Source organism: Chlorocebus sabaeus, chromosome 15 (genome assembly GCF_047675955.1).
Source record: "Chlorocebus sabaeus isolate Y175 chromosome 15, mChlSab1.0.hap1, whole genome shotgun sequence".
Taxonomy (NCBI): Eukaryota; Metazoa; Chordata; class Mammalia; order Primates; family Cercopithecidae; genus Chlorocebus; species Chlorocebus sabaeus.
The window spans coordinates 17,754,348-17,760,347 of NC_132918.1; positions in this window are offsets into that span (position 1 = coordinate 17,754,348).

Here is a 6,000-nt window from a genome sequence, read left to right on the forward strand (position 1 = left end):
CGTCAGCCAGCCTTATTTCCCAACGCTTTCTCAAGGATAGAGACTGTTGCTTACTTTTATCTTTGTTTCTGTAAAGGACAAGGACCACAATAGAACTCATTAAATAACTGTTGAGTTTATATTAAGTCAAATGTAATGTATTTCTGTTGTACAGTCTCAAAGAGGTTAACAGACTGCATCCCTTGCCACCCCTCAAATTATTCAGGAGACAAGAGAGCTAAAGTTAGCCTAGAGAAGCCCCTGCCATCCATAGCTGTCCAAGTATTCTGAATATCGGCCTCAACTATTAAGCTACAAAGGAGCATTCAGGGAGTCACCAGAGACAATGTATTACTTTTGTTAACCTAAAAAAAATAATAACAGTACATAATACTCTATTAAAGTCTAAACAACACTGAGAAATAGCTCCTTCCCTTGTACAATTTGCCATTATTTTGGGGATTTTTTTTTTTTTTTCTTGGAAGCAATGGTGAGTTCAGAGAAATGGGGACCTCTCTCCTAAATGGCTTATTTCCTGTGGAGCTCCTCAAAGGGGAACTTGAAGCAATCCTTCTATAACACAACTCCTTCTATAACACAACTCCTTCTAGAACACAATTCTGGGTTATAGTCCTGTATGAGAAGGGTGGGGGGAAAGGCAGTAGTTCCTTAGTGCCAATAGCGTACAGTCCAATAGATCTCATTTGCATCCAAATGGCTTTTCTGACTCCGGACTCTTTGGCTTCCTCAGGTGCCATGCCTTCAGCACAGCTCATCACTCATGGCTCCAGAAGGTACCTGTGTCCCTTTGTATGTGCCTTCCGTCTGAAATATACTTCTTTCCTATTTAATATCATTTACTCCTTCTTGATCTCTGGCTAAGACCACTACCTCATTTCCTCCCTACAGTCTCATACGTCTTTTCCCCACAATCTTATAATCCTTGTCAGTTCTCACATTGCTCTGAAGTTAGTTTTTTGTTTGTTTGTTTTTTGTTTTTTTGTTTTTTGTTTTTGTTTTTGTTTTTTTGAGGTTAGAGTGCAGTAGCACAATAGCAGCTCACTGCATGGTCAAGCTCCTAGGCTCAAGTGATTCTCCCACCTCAGCCTCCCAAGTAGCTGGAACTACAAGTGTGTGCCATCACACCTGGCTAATTTTTGTTTGTTTGTTTTTCAAAGAGACGGGCTCCCACTTTGATGCTGAGGCTGGTCTCAGACTCCTGAACTCAAGCAATCCTCCTGCCCCAGGCTCCCAAAGTGCTGGGATTACAGGCATGAGCCACTGCACCCAGCCTGAAATTATTCCTTATCTCTTCCACTTGACTGAGTTTTGTTCATGTTTGTATCCCTAGTATCAACCTAGAATTCTGCTTTGAATAGAAGACCCCCTTATGTTTGATGAATGAATTAATTGTAAAGTATGCAGAAGAATCTGAATGACTAGGTCAGTGAGCAAACTTCAGAGTGTGAAAGATCAAACTCAGGTTGAAAGACAAGCTTGGCAGAGGAGGTAAAAGTAGGCAAGAGAAATTTGGAGGACAAATTTATTTATTCCTGTTTCTTCCACTAGATTGAATTTCTTCTTATTAGGAAGAAAAGAAATCAATGTACATATGCTTTATAATTTCACATGCATGTTCATATATGATAGTGTTTCATTCATCTTCTTTGCCCTAACACCTAACACCAGTTTTGGCACAGAAAATAAGCCCATTAAATGTTTGCAAAATGAGAGGAAGTATGGTACAGTGGAGAGAGTATAGAATATGATGAGAGAAAAGTCAGTGATGTTGGGCATAAAGTTCTGTGAACCTGAATTTTCTTACTTGTTAAATTGTGATCTTTAATAAACCTCTGGCCAAGATTGTATAAAAAACTCAAGCACCTGGTACTCAGTAAATAAATATTGGTTACTCCTTGAATTAACGAACAAATGAGTAAATGAATTAATAAAGATATCTTTCTTAAAAGAATTAATAGGACAGAATTGGAAGCTTCAGAGAAGAAGGTGGAATTTGTGATAGAGGGCACTCACCTACACTTTGAGGGATTTTGCTTTAATACAGTGAGAACACTGTGGGATTATTGAGGCATGAAGTAATTGAAATAGGTTTCAAGGTTATCTTAGCAGCAGGATATAGAACAAGGTTCATGTCAGAGATGCATGCCCTGAACCTACTTTGGAAATGATGAAACTTACACCAGAGTCATGGTTCTGGGAATAGGAAGAAGGACCTCAACCTAAGGCAATGAGTATGACTCTCTGGTGCTGACAACCTGTGTCATCTGCTGCTTTAGGTCCCAAATTATGAAACTGTAGACATGGGTAAAACTTTGCTCCAAAACAGCTTAAGATTTGCTCAAACACAAAAGTTAACATCCAAATGAAGACGCCTAGAAATTAAGGCCTATAACAAAATACAGAGACTCTTCAACCCATCTATCACCTGTGCAATGTAGGCTGAATCCGATTTTTGAAAAGATTCTTAGTCATACTTCTTCATCTCAAATACTTTATATCAAAAAATGCAACACTAATGAATAGGAAAGATTGAAAGTATTGAAACTAGCATGAAAAGGTCTCAAACAATTCAACTTTTCTGAACACTTCTATAGTCTAAAATGTTTAAATTTGAAACTCTCTCTCAAAGATCACTCTGACCAGTAACACGTAATACCTACAAGACCCAGCTGCATGCTCAGTTTCAATGTCCTTCTTCTGCCTAGAGCTCGAGTTGCTAGGTTCCCAACGCAGGCTCAGTTCTGCTCCTACTCTTAAAAACTACTCTTGACCGCCAGGCATGGTGGTTCATGCCTGTAATCCCAGCACTTTGGGAGGCTGAGGCAAGTGGATCACCTGAGGTCAGGAATTCAAGATTAGCCTGGCCAGCATAGTGAAACCCAATCTTTACTAAAAAAAAAAAAAAAAAAAAAAAAATTCACCTGGCATGATGGTAGAGGCCTGTAATCCCAGCTACTCAGGAGGCTGAGGCAGGAGAATCATTTGAACCCAGAAGGCAGAGGTTGCAGTGAGCCAAGATGGCACCATTGCACTCCAGCCTGGGCAACGAGAGCGAAACTCCATCTCAAAAAACAACAACAATAACAACAACAACAACAAAAAACAAATACTCTTGACCTTAAATAGAAGGCATTAACTCTTTGCATCTATTTCTTATTCTAATGTCCTGAGCCAGATCTGATACCAGCTTCAGTATGAACACTGACCATAAGCCAATTCATCTGGTTTTAAAAGCAACACTGCCACTTCACTTAGGCACATTTCTCCAACAATTTAACCAGTCACAACTGTGGTTTTGCCTCCTTTTCTATTGTTCAAGGCAAGATAAGCAAATTTTAGCTCAATATTTTATTTAAAGAAAAATACATTTTAAACAAGGAGATCTGTCCCACATTTACCAGAACTATTCAGGTAGAAGCTGAATGACTGACAGGGCTCTTAAAAATCACAGGTTGATAGACTCCCACTGTCCCTTCCAAAGCAGAAATCTCGGCTGCCATGTCAGTTACAGCTAAGGACCCAGGCTCAGCCTGAACAGCACCAGGGAAAGGAAACCTATTCCTGTGGAGACAGCTTACTATCAACAACTCTAGTTCTAACCCAAGTCTTCTGAAACTGCCTCCTTGTGACTTTCTCCCACTGGTTTTATTTCTGCCCTCTGGAGGCAGACAAAATAACAACACTCACCTTCCACATGACTTCCCTTCCAATGAACTGAACACACCTGGCATTTGCTCCCTAGAGATTCTCTTTTCCTGAATAAACGTCCCTGACATGCCGAACTCGTCAAAGATCTCTCTTCATCTTTCTTTCCTACCACCTCTGAGGGCCTACTTGTTCAGTATCTCTGAAAGTTTGTGATATGGTTTGGATCTGTGTCCCCACCCAAATCTCATATTACAATGTAATCCCCAGTGCTGGAGGTGGGTCCTGGTGGGAGGTGCTTGGTTCATGGGGGCGAAGTTCTCATGAATGGTTTAGCACCGTGCCCCACTTGGTACTGTATAGTGAGTGAGTTCTCAGGAGATGTGGTTGTTTTAAAGTGTGTAGCACCCTCCGCCTCTCTCTCAGTCCTGCTCCTGCCATGTATGACGCCTGCTCCTGCTTTACCTTCTGCCGTGAGTAAAAGCTCCCTGAGGCTTCCCCAGAAGCAGATGCCACCAGGTTTTCTGTACAGCCTGCAGAACTGTGAGCCAATTAAACCTCTTTTCTTTAAAAATTACCCAGTCTCAGGTATTTCTTTATAGCAGTACGAGAACTGACTGACACAGTTGGGTATCCAGATTTCACTCGTAATATTTCAGGCATGATAAGACTACAGCTACAAAGAGTGTTATCTTTTCCTGCTTCAATTTGGACAAAACACTTCTACCATTACAGTTTAATATTGTGTTACATTTCTTAGCAGCCTTCTCATTCTATTAGCTCATGCTTCTTCTTCCATGAGAAGCTGTCAAGCTGAGCATAAATTAGATATGCAATTGATTTAATCTTAACTGACATTAATTAACTGATTGAATATATAATTTTATTAAATTTTATTTGTAAGTTTCATTTTTACATCCCAGCCAACGAGGACTTTTTGGACATTGAGTCTATTATCAAGCAACCTTCCCCAGTTTTGTGATGTTGATGAGTATGAAGCATGCTTTCCATGTTGCCATTTAAGTCATTAACAAAAACGTAAAACAAGACAAGGACAAAGACATTATCACCAGTAATTTTTCTCTTGAGGCAAAGTTATTTAAAAAGCTATGAATCTGTCTGGGTGCGGTGGCTCACGCCTGTAATCCCAGCAATTTGGGAGGCCAAGGTGGGTGCATCACCTGAGGCCAGGAGTTCAAGACTAGCCTGGCCAACGTGGTGAAACCCCATCTCTGCTAAAAAACACAAAAGTTAGCCAGGCATGGTGGCGGGCGCCTGTAATTCCAGCTACTGGGGAGGTTGAGGCAGGAGAATCACTTGAACCCAGGAGGCGCAAGTTGTAGTGAGCCAAGATGGCACCACTGCACTCCAGCCTGGGTGACAGAGCACTCCAGCTCAAAACAAAACAAAAAAAAAAAAAGGCTATGACTCTGTCCATCATCCCTTGAGCTGTACCACCATAGGGGAGGGCTGGATCTTACTTTCCTCATAGTCGTCGTCACCACTCTTGCCCACTGCTATAGTTTGGATGTTTGTCCCCCAAACCTCACATTGAAATTTGATCACCAATGTTGGAGATGGGTCCTAATGGGGAGGTGTTTGTGTCATGGGGACAGATCCCTCATGAATGACTTGGTGCCCTCCTTGAGTAATGAGCGAGTTCGTACTCTATTAGTTCCTATGGGAGCTGGTTGTTAAGAAGAGCCTGGCACATCCCCCATCTCTCTCTTACTTCCTCTCTTGCCACGGGATCTCTGCACCTCTGCACACACCAACTCCTCTTAGCTTTTGGTCATAAGTAGAAGAGCCTGAGCCCCTTGCCAGATGCATATGACAGTGCCACATTTTTTGTATAGCCTGAAGAACCATGAACCAAATAAACTTCTCTTCTTTATAAATTATCCAGCCTCAAATATTCCTTTATAGCGACACAAATGGACCAAGACACACATCCTCTTGCCTGATTTATTCCTGCTATGGTCCGAAGGTCTCCCCCAAGCTTCATGTGTTGGAAATTTAATCCCAAGTGCAACAGTATTGAGAGGTGGAACCTTTAAGAGATGATTAGGCCATGAGGGCTTTTCGCTCATGAATAGATTAGTGTCATTATCTATTTTATCTATCTATCTATCTATCTATCTATCTATCTATCTATCTAACTATCCATCCAATGAGTGGGTTCGTTATCACAAGAGTGGGTGTGTTATAAAAGTGAGTTCAGCCCTCTCTTGCTATTTCAAGGGCTTTCGTACTCTTCTGCCTTCTGCCAGGGATGATGCAACAAGAAGGCCCTCACCAGATGTGGCCCCTCAGTCTTGGACTTCCCAGCCTCCAAAATTGTGAGTCAAATAGATT